Source organism: Diorhabda carinulata, chromosome 9, assembly GCF_026250575.1.
Source record: "Diorhabda carinulata isolate Delta chromosome 9, icDioCari1.1, whole genome shotgun sequence".
Classification (NCBI taxonomy): domain Eukaryota; kingdom Metazoa; phylum Arthropoda; class Insecta; order Coleoptera; family Chrysomelidae; genus Diorhabda; species Diorhabda carinulata.
Window position 1 is genome coordinate 8,047,396 of NC_079468.1, and position 16,993 is coordinate 8,064,388.

Sequence of the window (16,993 nt, forward strand, 5' to 3'; positions counted from 1 at the left end):
AGGTACTGGAAGTATTGTTCATTCTAATTATTTTCAATAATTCCCAGCTTTCTCAAATTTTTTAAAGTTAATATTTAGATCTTGACAGTTTTTTTCCATATCTCATTGTTTTCAGAGATTTATTTTTCTTATAATTGTTTGGGCATTTTTCTACTTCATTTTATAGTTCTCAATATTCATTGTTAAATATCTTGGTGTCTACTTCCATGTAATTTTTGAACATTTAGAACTGTAAAAAAACGTTTGTTACATTAATAGAGAATACTGGCGTTGATGTCCTAGCTCTCGACAGACTTGGACCTTCATAATGATCAGTGCTGTTGAAGTTTGTACAGTTCTTTCATGGTGTCCTATTCGAAATATTGTTATCAATATAAGTATAAGATCACTTTAATCTTCACTTCTGTATGCGATATCAAATGAAAGGAATTTCTTCAATTCCAAGTAAGATCACTAAATTTTTGAAGGTTTAGAACTTTAGAAAAACGTTTGTCACATTATTAGAGAATACAGGAGTTGATGACCCAGCTCTCGACAGACTTAGATAGTCTTAACGATTTTATGTGATGTCTAAACTTGTATAGTTCTTTCATGGTGTCGTGTTCGAAGCATTGTTATCAGTTTTAAGTTTGATATAATTTTTGGATTTTATTGTTTGAATCGTGTCCAATTATTAGAGAGAGTCTGTAAGCCGCTTATTGTGAATGATATAGTTTAGTCGAACGATCCGTCCTAACGGTTAATCCGAATAGTACAGGAAATTCCGGAAACGATGCAATTTTAAGCTTGGATTATAAACGCTTTTGATATTAACCTCACCTTCCTTCTCATTGCATTAATTAATATGCAGATGTTAGCTAAACCGAAATTCAATTTCAGTTTTGAAACCCACACGTTGCGCTCGTAAATATTTTTATATCAACTGATAAGACTCGGAGGCTTTCAGTTTCGACCATGTTTGCTGTCTGTTATGTTTTTGATAAATTATATTGAATGTGTTTTACGATCAAAGGCGTTTTGAGAACGAAGCATCTTAATGAGAGATCAATGATAACAATTTTATTGGTTAAGCGACCTGAAGTTTATTCGGCATAGAGGTTTTTAAATTTAATATCAATTAAAATAAGAAAAGTAATTTACGTAATGGAACAATAATTACGTTGGTACACTGTTTAGCATTTACCATAAATTTCTCAACATATAAATTATAAAAAAGATGCGTAATCCTTCAATCTAAATTTTTTTAACCCTCCGGCACTCGCGTAGGGGAGTTGAGATCTTAACCGTTGATATATTTTGAACTGTTTTAGATAAGTACGGCTTATTCCACAGTTTGTAGAGTGTTACACAAAGCAATTAAAATATCCGATCTTCAATCATTAATTGTTTCATTAGAGATAAATAGATAAATAATAAATAAATAATAATAAATAAATAAAGATTACTTATTGTTTATATATGAAATATTACTATACTACATATTGATATGCCCATGACTAAATATTACCATTATATAGAATTATTCATCTAAACATTGTTAAATTAATACTTGCAAATGTCGCCTTAGAACAGTAAGGGTTTACGATCACAGTGGACCGAAACAAATTTTCAATAAGCTTTATTGGCCATTCAATGTAAGAGGCAATAAACTCAAAAAGATTTAACAAATCAAGAAGAACTTGAGTCGTTACATGATTAAAAATATAAATAAAAAGCAGCTACTTGGAAGGAAAACGGTGTTAAGCCCCGAAAATGAATCCGAATTGGTGTCCCGAATCATATGACTATCTGAAGTAGGTTATCCTCTAACCAAACGGATTCTACGACAATGTGTTTTTAACAACTATGAAAAAAACCATACAAGGATGTATTGATATCTAGTTAGCCTAGACCAGTTCCATGCATAAACAAAATATTGCGTTACCATAGCAACGAACAATAACTTATTAGAAGTGTCAGCGTAAAGTTTGACGTCAAAAAAGTAAACCAGAGTTACGCACTAAATTAGAAGAAAAAAGATATCCACCTAAATTCTGAAAATCGAGTATGGAGCCATCATCAAGTACCTATATTTAAAAAGGTTAAGAGGTAAGCAGATTTACAAAGATATGCTTAATACTTTTGGTGATAAATGTCCTTCGTATGCGACCACGAAAAATTGGACTGCAAGCTTCAAAAGAAGTAAATTTTCCATTAAAGTTGATGACCGATCGGGACGGCCAGTTTCTGTGTCAGTCCCCGAAAATATCGATGCATTTCATGACATGATTTCATCAGACCCTCGAATTGTGCTAAAACGAATATCTGAAGCATTGAATCATTCATACGAACGCGTTCATCATATAGTTCACGTCAATTTGGACATGAGAAAAATTGCTACAACATGGATTCCCAAATGTTTGAATAGAAGCATTGCGTTCGATCTGTGTTCGATTTGAAAACGATGTAGACTTCTTAAACCAAATTGTTACTATGGATGAGACTTGGGTAAATTTCTACGATCCAGAAACAAAGCAACAATCGATGGTTCTTCAAGACCTAAGAAGTTTCATGTCCAAAAATCTGCTGTAAAAGTTCTTGCTTCAGTTTTTTGAGATTGTCATGAAGTAATCATGATTGATTCTTTGGATAAGAGTAGAACAATAACTGGAGATTACTATTCGACATTACTACGGGAAAAAATTTAAGAGAAAAGACTCGGAAAGCTATCTAAAGGTGTTTTGTTTAGCAGGACAACGCTTCTGCACACATCTCATGTTGCCATGCAAAAAATTCGTGATTTAGGGTTTGAATTACTAGAGCACCCCTCTTATTCACCCGATTTGGCCCCGTCCGACTATCATCTCTCCTCAACTGAAAAATGTTTAAAACATCGTAAATTTTCTTCCAACGGGGAGGTAATAACAGCTGTGTAGGTCTGGTTTGCAGAACAAGAAGAAACATTTTTTTGAAAGGTCTAGAGACCTTGCAGGTTCGCTGTAATAAATGTATCCTATTAAGAAGAGAATATGTTGAGTATTAAAATATTTTGACATTGAAACTTTTTTTGGTTCTATAGTAGGCTAAGAATTTTTCAATATATCCTCGTATACCTCAAGTCTTTCCGCACGACAAATGATTAGCTGCTTGGTATTGGTTGAAAGCCTTCTTAAATCGTCATCCGGAAATCACTATTAGGTGGGCGCAAAATCTTCATCCGGATAGAGATGAATAGGTACCTATATTGTAAAAGATCACTTCGACAAACTTAGGACAGCAAAGTGAGTGTTCTTAACATCCCAGTGCACGGAGAAAATTTGACAGTGGTTTCTTGCGGCAGCGCTAGTGAAGTAAGAATTTCCTCAGCCATTTCATTAAAAGGACAAATGCCAAAGCCAAAGTGGTGCGACCACCTACCACCAGGAATCCTTACTATAATGACAGAACGAGGAAGCATGACGGTTGAAACCTTCATTAAATGGTTATAACACCTAGGGAAGTATAAACTGCCTGGAAAGTGTCTCCTAATTTTTGATGATGCTTTTCATGTCACTTAGATACATCTAATGTAGAGACAGCTGACATATGATGACACATGACATTAAACTGTTTTGCCTCCCGAATAATACGACCCATGAACTCCAGACCATGGACAAAGCTGTTTTCAAAGCTTTTAAATGTCATTGGAACGAGCGAGTGCTTTTGTACTGGACACGTCATAAAAAAAGAAGCAAACCAAACAGATATTTGGACTTGAGTTTGACACCAGCGTTGACCTCAAACTTTTCTGAGGTGTATCCATCGATAGCGACCTGGATAGATCGGTCTTTGAGAAAGCTTCTAAGACAGTCGATGAGTGAGGGCGACAAATATATTATCAATATAGTATGATAATTGATATTACTGCAGTTACTAAAAGTTACAAGTGGATTTTCTTTACCTGTCATATTATAAGTAGTATTTCCAGAGGTAAATGTACAGTGAATTTGTTATTTATGTTTTCGTCGATGTAATAATCGGCAACTACGGTTGATTTTCATTCTTCAAGTTTTTTTACAGCAAGTTGATGAATAACGAAATGAGTGAAATTCAGAGGATTGAAATATATTATTACATCGATTTGTAAATATTATTTCTATTGAAAAAACTAAGAACTCTTATTACTTGTCTCATTCTCTTAGTTAAACTACTACTGGAATTGTGAATAAATGAACACTAAATATTTGTACATAAAATATTCCTCAGTAACAAATATCCCTTCCTTGGTATAGTTTATTCTGGACAAACACAATTGACTCTTACTTTTATCGTGTAAAGTTCAATTTTATGTATGGTTTAGGAGTGGTTAACGTTAAAGACTTGATAATAGTTCATATTTTCTAGATGGTAGGAAGGAAACTTTCGTAAATCAGAGCATTTTATAATTTTCGCAGTTAATCGTATAAAAGTTGAATTTTATGTAAAGTTAAGACGTGTTTAATTTCTATAGACGTGATAACGCTCCATATGAATTGTTTATTTTCGTATCAATAGGTCAATAAACGTATTAAACGCAACATACTCGCTAACAAAAGTTAATTTTCAGGTTCAAAAATAGGATTATACGTATTTTTTATAAATGATATGGGTGCAATATTCCCGAGAGGTTATTAATATGCTAGACCAGATTCCTTTTTGAAAATCGCTGTAATACTGAGAGGTTTTGAAGTATTGCATAATGTATAAAGAAATGGAAGCAAAGAAAAGCAATAAAACACCTGGATTTGATGAAATCTTAGGCGAACTATATAAACCAATTGGTACTAAACTCATCTAATGCTTTCACAAACTAATAATTGCTATCTGGTCGAAATATTGGGAAAGTAGCAATCTAATCGAAATATATAATCAAGGAGGCAAGTTAACATAAAAAGTATTTACATACATACACAGAATAACTCATTGGTGAAGGGCAAACAAGGTTCATACCAGGTAGATGTTAGATTTGACATACCTACGTCTACAGCTTACCAATAATAGAAGTGATCAGAAAAGAACAATACTTAAGGCATTCTATGCTCTCCTGCACATATTTAGATCTAGAGACGTACATACAAATGATAAAATAAGACTATACGAGTGCATTATAAGACTTATAATAATGTACGGTCATGAAACGTTGGTTTGAACACAAAAACATAGCAGATCCCATAAACACCTTTGAAATGAGGATATTAAGGAAAATATTTGGAACAAAAAATTTGAGAAGGGAGTATGGAGATTCAGTTATGATGATGAGTTATATCAAAATTACAAGCGACTATAGATCTAAGAGTTTGTCAGGGTACAGAGACAAAGATGGGCAAGTCATATAATGCGAATAGATGAACATAGAATTTGAAAGACTTCGGAAAAGGTAGCAGGAAGAAGTCACAGAAGAGGCAATATGTATTTTAAATATATGCAATTGGATGAAGACAACTCTGGACAAAAACAACTTTGTAAGGAGGAAGATAATGTATATAGTCTAATCGCTAATTTTTTTTGACACGAGATTTAATAGACTATTCTCCAGCTCATACTGTGTTGGCACTTTTCTGTTTTTTCTAATAACAATAAAAGAAAGAAACAAGAAATTTGCACCTATTTAATGTTAAAAACAGTTCTTTTAAAAACTCTATCAAACTTTTTACTTATTTTATTTGGGTAGTTGAGATTTAATATATTATCAACTTTGTTAACCTTTAAATTATGTCTAAAATGTTGTGAGAACATTACAGTACATATTATAAAAATTATTGATTAAAATAATGTTTGAAATCTTATGTAATTAATAAATTATTGTGTTAAAAAAGGTATTAACTAAATATTTGATATGATGGTAATTGAAATAAAAGTTCCTTTCAGAAAATTTCTGCTAAAAGTTTCAATCTCGAGCGCAAGAATCAAAAATATTTTCAAAGAATTTTGTTTCAGTTGTATAGCAGTGCTGCTGCGAAATTTGTTAACTATGTGTAAAGGATAATAATTTAAAGACTTTAATATAATAATTATATATAATTAACAAGAAAATGTGACATATTCCGCTGTTTTCATAAAGAATGAATAATTTTCAAATTTTATCGTTGAGATATTCAAAACGTTGGAATTATTGATTTCATTCTCAACTTAAGTCACTGATTACTAAATTTTATTTTGAAATTAGAAGTTCTACATGTATTTACACAAATTTCTATCGTTAGATCAATGATTCCTAAAGAGGTACAGGTGAACCCCCGGCCATCATTATATTTTTTGATGAGTTTTGAGAACATGGTAGAAATGTAGTACACCAGTAATATTTTGTAAAGTTTGAGAATCTCTGCTCTAACGCATCAATTTCTTGTATTTCTAGCAACACTTAATTAATTTGGATAAATATTGATATAGGTTCATTTTTTAAATTCCTGAATTGGTATTTGTGCTGTTCTCGGGAAGTTCTATCATATATTTTGCTCCTGTAAGCGAGCCCGAGGATCTGACAATTAAAATGGATTGAGACTACCAAGCAGTAGCAATATATTTTACTGTTGATGTACTAATGATGTAGATTCAAGATTCCTTACTGCAGCCTACGGGTGCCGTTATAAACTTCCTTATTATTGTCTTCATTCTTAACTAGTTTGCCGTAAGTATTCCGTAATATTTTCTTAATTGGATGCTTAAGATTTTTTCACGATATCGCAAACTTTAATGATGGATCATATACATAGATTTTCTTGTGCACAAAATTGAAATTCACACTTAAAAGAATAGTATATGTATATAACACATCACTCAATAGGTCGTGTGACTAACTAAGAAAAGCACAAAAATCGATTCTGTTCATCATTTTTATCTCTTTCAAGAGTAATACAATAATTCCAACGCTTCACTAACTGCTCTGAATCATTAACACCGTATTGTTTTTGATCGACTGTGAGTAAACTCAGCACCCACTTTGAAAAAAGCTTTCTCATAGTCAAATGTTCATGCCTAATTGTATACACACTGCCTTCTAATATCTTTACGGTCTCATATATCTCACGAAATTTCAATTTACGATTAGATATAACCAATTTATGGACTTTTTTAATGTTTTCTGGAGTAACCCCTTCAATTGGAAGACGAGAATGTTTACCATCATCAATGTCTGTACGACCACGTTTGAATTCAGCAAACCAATAACAAATGGTTCTTTTCGATAGAGCAGTGTCTGGATAACACTTTTGAATCCATTGCTGAGCTTGTATAGTGTTTTTTTTATTGAGAAGTCATGATAAATTAACACACGGAATTGTTTTGAATCCATTGTTTTGAAAACAACAAATGTAGCTCAAATTAAATAGCCGTCACTTTTTTCTGACTCATCGAAATGTCATGAAATATCACGTATAGTCTTTTGAAAGTTGGTACTTCATAAACGCCATATGAATTTGACAATGACAGGGGTATCTGTATGTCAATCACACGACTTATTGAGTGACGTATTACATGTGGTATCCACAATCAACAATTTTATTTAGTCACACTTTTCTTTGACGCCTCCAACGTTTATTCAAATATGTAGCATTGTAAAGCATTTTTGGCTTAAACAATACGTAAAATTTAAAGCCCAGACCATATCCGAACACGATATCTTATTTTCACAATTAATTTCTTTTGTGTTTCGTCACAATAATGAGCGTACGAAATGACTCACTATAATGAAAATAAAAGATAGATTTAGTTCAAATTTTGACAAAATAGAAATGTTATAATTTGTCAAAAATGTCGACCTTAGGAATATTAGTCAAAACGTTTATTTCTACTGCTAATTTGATTTAATCCAGATCCATGTCGTTGATAACGTATGAGTTACACTTCTGAATAGAATCAACGTTTCTACTTTAGAAGATGAAAAATACCAAAGCCCAATTGAGAGCTGTTAAAATATAAGTCTGGCAGTATGTTTACATACTCCTTTTAAAAATACGTTTATATTATTCATGTGTTCTGTTTAACTTAGCATTAGGCTTTTTGTTTCCAAAGAAATGTTTGTATGAAATATTTTCTCACAGTCTCGCTAAAATATCCTGATTGATTTTTATTACCTTCGAATGTATAATATTATCTATTTTTATTTTAAATCCGACCTTGAACTTACGACCATGTACATTGAACTTGCATTTGTATATAAAATGACGTTGGATGTTGGCAGCTGTAGGATTCTATCATCCAGTGCCGACGTTGCCAACAACGGACATATTGTTCACTATAATTATAGTTCGTTCCAAGATATTTCGTCTCGGTTACTTACCTGTCATAATATCTAAGTAGGTAGTTGGTAATCCCAAACAACAAGTACAGGTGAGTACTTTGGATTTCTTAGATAATAATATCATTACAATCATTTTGGTGTCAAATTAATTATAATTAATATAAGAAATTATGTAGTTACATGGTTACAGAAATTTTAAGAAAACTTTATATATAAGAAAAGTAAATACATATTCTTGATTTTATTAAAAAAAGTCAATTAATGACGAAACTAACAAGATAAGTATCAAATTTTTGGAAAAATTTTGTAGTGCAATTTTGAAACAATGAAATAAAGTTAACAATTCATTCATTCGGCAATTTTTTCTCAACATATAGTTAACAAGAAACATAATATAAATAATACTTAAAGGGTCATGTTCTTCAATTATATTCTACGTCGAAGCTGTTGCTCTGTTTCGGCTCCTCAACCTCTTTTGCACACTTTTCTATTCAATAATTCCCAAAACTCTTCAATGGGGCGAGCTTAGGAAACATTTGAGGGATTATCTTCTTTCGGTATAAATGGTATATCATGAGCCTCTAACAAATTATTCTGGCGTAGTTACCAGAGGCTAGATCAGGTTAACATATTATTTAGTAATAGGGATGTGTTGAAAAATCAACTAATTTTATAACACATAAGGACGTGAAATGCTTGCTTTCGATATGATATATCAAATCAAAACTGTATGTCAACATTTCTTTTTGGATTTATATATCACGTCTTTGAGGCAATTTTCTATGCCATCCGAGTAAAATCCATCATTGCCTTTAATTTCTGAATGTGATACGGTGAAATATTTCACAACTCTGTTCTATGTGACTGATGTCTTCCTAATGCACGTCAGCATATCGGAATTCTTCGCAACTGATCTTCAGTATATTTCCCATGTTTAATTCCCTTTCTCTTTAGTTCTCCGAGGTTCATGTGGGAAACCCGTAATCGGCGAGCCAACTTTCGAGTTGATGTTCCTAATTTGTCTTTTACATATTCCAACAATTTATTTGACTAGGCTTAGTCAAAGCTGTAGGCTACCCACTTTTTGGAAGGTTTGAACAGGATAGACTTGTTTAAAGAATGTTGGACAAAAGTATCTTCAAATAAGGAAAAACCCATCATAAGAATTCATGTTGGATCGGTAGAAACGTTGAAACAGAAATATTAAATATTCAAGTTTAAAATATCATATGGATACCACAGATTAACTATCGAAAATTAGTTCCACAACTGACACATTATCAGACATCACATGCCAGCTTATCAGGCAGACATGTATATGAATCAAACAATATTAGTTAAGTCAGAGTATTTTGACGAAAGCTACAAAGTTAATATTTGAGTCATTACAAAAAAGCAAGATTAAGACGATGATAATAAGTCTATATTATGTATCGACTATAAACGAATCAAAAAAGAGCAACTGGGATATTTTCAAAGTAATTAAGACACAGTTTCTAACTGAATAGGCAAACCAACCTAACTTAACCAAAAATAGTCATACCCACATTGACATTTGGATCAGAATCATGGACCGAGAAACATAGAAGTAAAATACAGGTCAAAGGAAATGATATTTCTGAGAAAAATAGAAAATAAAACAAGATACACATAATAAATATTGTAGGAATATGAACTGTTTGTCCACGTCTGGAGTGTGAGAGACGAATGATTAAAATGGAAGATATAAGAAGCATGGTGCTAAACACAAGAATTTATCGATATAAATATTAGCGGGGATTGAAAGTTTTAAATACTTGGGAGTACAGCTAAAAATATAGGCCCAACAGTAACCTATGGAGGAGAAATGAATAATCTAACAAAAGCTGATGAAGAAAAACTCAACACCTTCGTAAGAAAAATGATACGTAGAATATATGGACCAAATAATTTAGGTGGAGGACAATATAGAATTCTTATTAACGCTGGAATTGGTTCACCACATGAAACGAGTCAAAGAGCTCTTGATTGAGCGGTTACTATACCTATTGGAATGTACAACCGATTATATATAACAAAAACAAAAAAGAGGGAGTCTGAGGAAGAGCTAGATAGAAGAAATAAAGTTGACATGGGAAAAATGATTAATAAAAGAGCATCAGAATTAAACTAAGATAAGCTAGAAATAGTATGTATATGATAGTATGCCTAAACCTTTGCAACATATAGCATCGCGAAACCACGCAAAATCCCAGTGACATGGAGCGTATGGTACTCATTCCTTCCTTCTTAGAGGATCAATAGTAAATAGATACGTTAACTACAATATACCTTCCATGGTGATCTTGGTTATTCGCGTAATATTTTATTAATTGAACTAGCGATTTGTTCAAAAGTGAATAAATAATATTGTTTATTTTTGTTTACTCAAAAATCTTATGAAATATAAATACATAATATATTAATTGTGTATCAAAACTAACATTTTTTTGTGTATGATCTTGAATGGTTGGACTAAATCTGTTTCACCTGCAATGGCAATTTGGACCTGCATTCTGTGTTTTAAACATTATTTCATTATTTTAAAATCCCTATGATCAAATAATAAAAGTACATATTGAAATATAATATTTCAAAGTTTGATTCAATTAAAAATGTTTTTTATTTATTTACACGAAACTAAAATATACGTATTAATTTTGCAGCAGCAATATTTTCTTTTCGCTTAATAATTTCTTAGCTTGTAATTGCTATTAAAAATATATTTTATTGAAATCAGTGATAACACCATTTATGTCTATCTAATTGAATGACATAAATTTCCGGATATGGCAATACAGCCACTGACCCAGAACGTAGGTGTCTGTCTATATATTTTTTATTTCATCAGGTATCGCACAAAGCTTATCTTGAAATATTTTGATGTTTAGATAAAGTTTTCGGTTTCTGGATGTATAGGCCTGCTTCCTCTCACTTGTCAGCTGAACGTTTGTTTCAGAAGGAGAGAAAAGTTGCCGTTTCGTGATAAGAACAAGACGCTCACCCATAAGGAAGAAGAAAGTCTGGCATATAATTAAATATAAAATCTAAAATAGACTTTCGAGTACGTTTTTAGATTTTATTTGAAATGTATTTATCTAGACATTCCAATGTCACTATTTCTAAATAGGAATTAAACAGAAAACAAATAAATGAAAGTGTGTAAAATTTAATTTACGTATATAAAACTACTACTTTGATTATTATAAATGAAAACAGGTTTTTATTCATATATACTCAGTGGCAATAAAAGTGTTACAATCCGAAGAACTAATTGATCAATATTGATTCCACAACACTTTTTTCATTTTCGTTTATTAGTTTGTCTGTCTATAAAAATGGAATTTTCTAATCAACTTTCCACTAATTTTTAATCCATCGATTAACTTTAATTGCACCTAATTTTTCGCTTTTGATGACTGGGAAATGCGCCATTTCAAATTTTTGTATAGATTAATAGATTATGAACGTTTGAGTTGTGTGGTATTGTGGCAACTGAACACCAAAGTGTATTCTTTTCAATATATATACGTGACAAAAATATGGGGTTTATATTTATGTCAAGTGTCAGTTTCAAGACACCTCAATTCGCAATTGATTAATTCCCTGATAACGAATGCATAAGTCTTTAAAAGCTCGAGATAGATATTAAAAAGAGTACCTTTTGTTATTGGATTGCCACAATCTCACAAATAAAACGATCATAACCTAGTTAGCGAAGACTTATATAAATTTGTAACAAAGCGCGTCTGAAGTTTCATGAGGCCAAATTAATAAGATATTTCTGTATGTCCTCGCTTACAAATTGTATTTTTATTAATATAAAAATGATATAACTTCGTGATATATATCTATAAAGTTCGAATTGCTTGCCGAGTTATTGAACTACCGTTTTCCGATTTCCAACCCCATTCTTCAGTAATTTTAACTTTATCACATTGAACGTACAAGTCAATGAATTGAAACTTTGTACAATTTCGGATTTTGCTCTCCATAGTTTTACGTCTTTTGATTTGCTAGAAAAGGACGCCTATTTAAATAAGACAGTAAGTTCTAGGAGCATTGTAGAGAAATTCTAACAGAGTGCTATCTGAATCAGTGGAGTGAGAAGGGAAATATTGGAGGACCGGCTAAATTTGGCAGCCTCAAGTTCCATGAAGGCCGAGTTTTTGAAGGCCACCGGTTGTTGGGTATGCTCATAAGAGTTCAAATTTGTCCTGAGAATCGCCAAGATATAGAGATATTGATCTCACTTATTCTAAAACATGTAGAAGATACGCACAGATGAGTGGCGTGCTCAGAACGAATACGATTACCTCCAAGAGACAGTGTGTTATGATCGAGAATTCGTGCCTCAATAAGCAGTAACAACTCAAAGAATTTAAGCTTTATGACGACCAACGCGTGCTTACTTCCTTAGGTGTAATGTTAGAAGGGAAATATACCCCAACCATGTAGTTGAGTACCGAAGGCGATGTTGTAACATAAAAAACAAAATAGATAAGTTTCAAGACTTGTTAGATGAAATTGTATAAATTGTGAGATTATAAATAAAAGAAAATTTTCTAGTTAGATTGGGTTAGGTTAGGCTCCCTCTATTTGTCGTTTCAAACTCTTTGGGTTAATTTCAAGAAATTTCTTTTCAAATTATTAGCCATTCAAGCGATTTTTTCGTTTCAAAACATTTTTTTTGTCCAATTACAACTGTACATTCACTTTCTCACAACGCCATTCCTTTTCATTTCTGCAAAGAATAGTTGCATATTTTTAGTCCTCACCTCACTTTACTCAATCTACATACCAAACCCTAACTACTTCCCTCACCGTCATCATACAGTAAGTCTTACCCACTGGTTTTCCATGTTTGGGTTGTTTAGATAATCCCATTTTTCATCGCAAGTAACAATGCGTCTAATAAAACGACCATATGTCAGCAGGGCAAAAAACTGTTTACACATCTCTACTCGAGCGACGTTTCGCTTGAATCTCGGTTATTTCGTGTGGAAGTATGCAAGAACTTTTGTAGATCTTATCCCTTAGAAGGTCTAAGGGAGACCCATAATGGCGAGGGCAGCTACTAGTTGGTTTTCTTCTGGTTTCCTTGTAACTTCAATATCCCACGCAGTGAGCGACTTGGGCCTTCCACTAATTAATTGTGTCTTCATCTTCAATTTCACATAATTTCCTTCCTGTCACGACAGCTTTAAATTAAGAGAATGTCTCAATAATAGTCGTAAATAAACAAAGAGATAATGATTAGAAAAGCAATTGTACTTTTCATAGAATTAGAGACTATTCTTAACAAGTTACGACATGGTCAAATTGAGGCGTAGGATCTTTTGTATATGAAAATGGGGCAGCCTCTAGACATTTTAATAGAAATTTAAAAACTATGGAATATTATTCTTGGTGTAAATATTTTTATATAAATAAATAAAAGTTTTTTATTTCTACAACAGATACATAAGTAACAATATTAAGATGCGTGAGAAATGTAAAAAATTCCTTAAAAGAATTTCTCATAAGCAAGAAACGTGCTTTTTTTTCGCAGTTTAATATTTCAAAACACACAATCTTATATAGTACCCAACTGGGTGGTCAATACGAGTTACAAATGTATTGTTTTGCGTGCATAACAATAGAAGTTCGAATGTGCATTGATTTTAATTTTTGACTTGATAAAATACCGTCAGGACAATGGTTAATAAGAGTCGCATTAATCGATAAATAATGAACATAAGTTATATATAGAGAATTGCCTAAAGGGAATGAATATGGGATTCTGCAAGTGATTCGAAAAAGTTCAGACTAAATATATAGTTACATTGAAGAGAGGAGGAATTAGGATTACTGAAGAAACTACAAGAAATCAAAGTTATTAGCTTGATTATTCATAAATTTTCAGTCTTACTGGAGAAAAACAGGCTTAAGACAATCCAGATTATTATTGATAACTATATCAGATGAAAAGTCTGAGAAACTTTTCGTGATGACCAGGAACGACATAAAACTGATGGTCACTCTTCTGATAGAACACTAGCTCGTTAAATGCCTCAAGATCATAGACATGGCAGAGAACGTCAATTGTAGATTTTGAGAGTTATGGACAGCAGAGCATCTACTCCTCAAAGAAAGTGAGACTCAAATCCCCAGAAAAATTAACCTTCTTTGGAAATAGAACAATCAGATGTAGAGTCTTTTACAAAATATTATATTGGTATAGGTGCAGAGTGGCTGAATAGCCTCAACCAATCTACAATCATATCTTATGAAGTAACTAATAATTTTATGAATTCAACTGTTAAAAAAAAGCAATGTTGTTGCAATAATGTTGTTGGAACACTCAAACAAATGTTGACAGTAATCTGGTGCGTACGAATTAAAGCTATTGCAAAAATTGGAGAGATTAAAGTTTCCTATGGTATAATTAATTTTTTTTAACTTCATCAAGATACAAAGTATGTCGAAACACAGATGCCAAATTTACTTATTTTAACCAACATGTTTAAAGTTTAAAGAAAACATCTTATATGTTATAATATTTTAATTACATTGTATAGTCATTTTTGTACAACTGTCAAAAAAGTGTCACTTTTGATGACAGTTTGATAGTGTTAAAAGTAAAATCAATCGTTCACTAATCAGTATTTTCTCCTTAAAATTTTAATAACAAATTCCCGGAAAGGGATATTATAATAATAAAGAGATGGAGGAAAAAGAATGAAAATATAGAACAATTAAAGCGAATTGAAAGAACATGGTATAAATATTGAATGAACAACAAATCCCGGGGTAGAAGTAATATCTGGGTAGGTGAAGAATATTCTGAATAGATCTTGAGTAACAAGCAAACTATAAAAATGTAAATAAATAATAGTTGACAGAAATCACTTGAAACAAGAAAAGAATTGAAGAGAAGAAGTAAATTGAACTCAAAAAGAATTGAATAAGTGAATCAGAACAATTACAACACAAGAAATGTTTGTAATGGACGGAAATAATATCTACAAAAATGACAATGGATAAAAAATTCATTCAAAAACGTTAGGAAAGTATCAAAATAGGAACCAAAAATAGAACATACATCAGATAAATAGGTTAGAATGAAGACAATTTGATTAACAAGAAAATAATGGTCACAGGAAATGAATGAGGAAATCAAGAGAGAAACGTTTAGAACAAATAGAGGAATTGAAGGAAAAAAGAAAATGAGGGATACTTGTCTTGGTTTAATAGTCTGGGTCTTAGACCGACCAGTGCAAGGTTTATACAAGACCAAATCCTAGTTTCGCAAGACTCTTGCGGTTTTTAAAATAATTTCAAATATTCATCTCAATTCTAGGGCGGATATTTTTGTATCAATCAATAAAAGAAATATTTTATGTATAGGTTTGTCGAAAATTGATAAATGTAAGCATCATCCTAACCTGGGAAATCTTGGTATTTGGGATCTTTCAAACTTTAAAATCAAAAATAGATTAAAAACGCGGTATTCATTTGCTAGTTCTTGGCCTTGAGGAATAGGAACAAAAAAATTATAAGAAATTTAGAACACAAAATTTCAGGTTTGAAACTTTTTTCTATTGCTTTTGATGTTTTTGAGATATCTCCGAAAAAGTTGTTTTTGGGCATCTCATTGTATCATAAAACGGATATGCGCAGTTGTGAGATTATTGTTTTATTGTGTTTAGTACAAATGACACTATTTTTAACACAAAACTATTCTGAATTTTAATATAAAGAGGTGAACTGAACAAATATATTTTATTCTTTTCTTTTTCAATTCATTCGCTGTATAAACTAAACTCTAATAAATATTCCAATTGCCCAGGTCAATTCCTTCACGAAAAATGATGGAATCAAGCTAAATTTGACGAAACTGTGTTTTGATGTTGTTACGAAACTATCAAACATTTTGTAAAGGACTTTCCATACACCTGGGGAAAAGTGGTTAGAAATCTAAACAACGTTCAATGTGAAACCTAACAAAAATAAGTGCAACTCATTGGTGTTCGTAGAAAAAATAACGTACACAACTTTATACAGAATAAATTTCTTTCATTAATATTTTGATCACATTAATATTTCTATGGAATTTTTCAGATCCTTCTTCCTATTTCAGATTGAAGATTACAATTTTCAGTAATAACAAGAAACAAAAAGAAGAAACATTAGCGCCGAGCTTCCCAGATAAAAACAAGTTACCTCCTTATAACCAACAAACATAAATAACCCTTCTCGGTATTTCCAGTTCCGCTTGCGATGTGTCTTTGGTTTTTCTTTTTCCTCTTAAGACGGAACTCAAAGATCGAGGATCTTAAACGAAGTAGAACGGCGCAAGGAATAATGTTCGAGAGTAACCTTTAATTTTTGGGGAGTATAATTAGAAGTGAAATATGCTGAATGTGAGCCAACAGTCTTTTTCTTTGCATTACTCGTATATTCAAAATACTGGACAGAAATAAATGTTGTAGAAGTTGTGCCGTAACTTGATGTCGATCTAGAAACAAATGTGCGCTAACTAACACAAATCTAATAGTTTGAATAAACAATCGACAAATTTAGAAACTTTGTGTTTTCCTGAAAAAAGATAGATTGTTTAAAAAGCATTAAATTCAGGGGGTCACAGATCTCCAAATTTATTTATATACAAAGCCAATAATTTAGACATAGCATTAATAGAAAGAAAGGAAATCTACTGACAAAAGTGCCATCCTAAAAAAGACAGCAATTCTGGTC

The 16,993-nt window shown here is 31.8% G+C and overlaps 1 protein-coding gene and 1 long non-coding RNA gene across 4 annotated transcripts in view; one reads left to right on the forward strand and one right to left on the reverse strand.

Moving 5' to 3' along the window:
• The window catches only part of LOC130898087 (serine-rich adhesin for platelets), a 264,445-nt gene that overhangs the window by 62,336 nt on the left and 185,116 nt on the right, over window positions 1–16,993 (reverse strand). The gene's annotated exons all lie outside the window — the stretch shown is intronic.
• Window positions 8,181–16,958, forward strand: LOC130898088 (uncharacterized). Of its 2 annotated transcripts, XR_009059833.1 has the most exons (3): window positions 8,181–8,325; window positions 11,214–11,318; window positions 16,377–16,958. It is a non-coding gene; the product is annotated as an uncharacterized LOC130898088 (long non-coding RNA). The 2 variants fall into 2 exon arrangements; XR_009059832.1 differs by lacking the exon at window positions 16,377–16,958 and having other exon boundaries at window positions 11,214–15,463.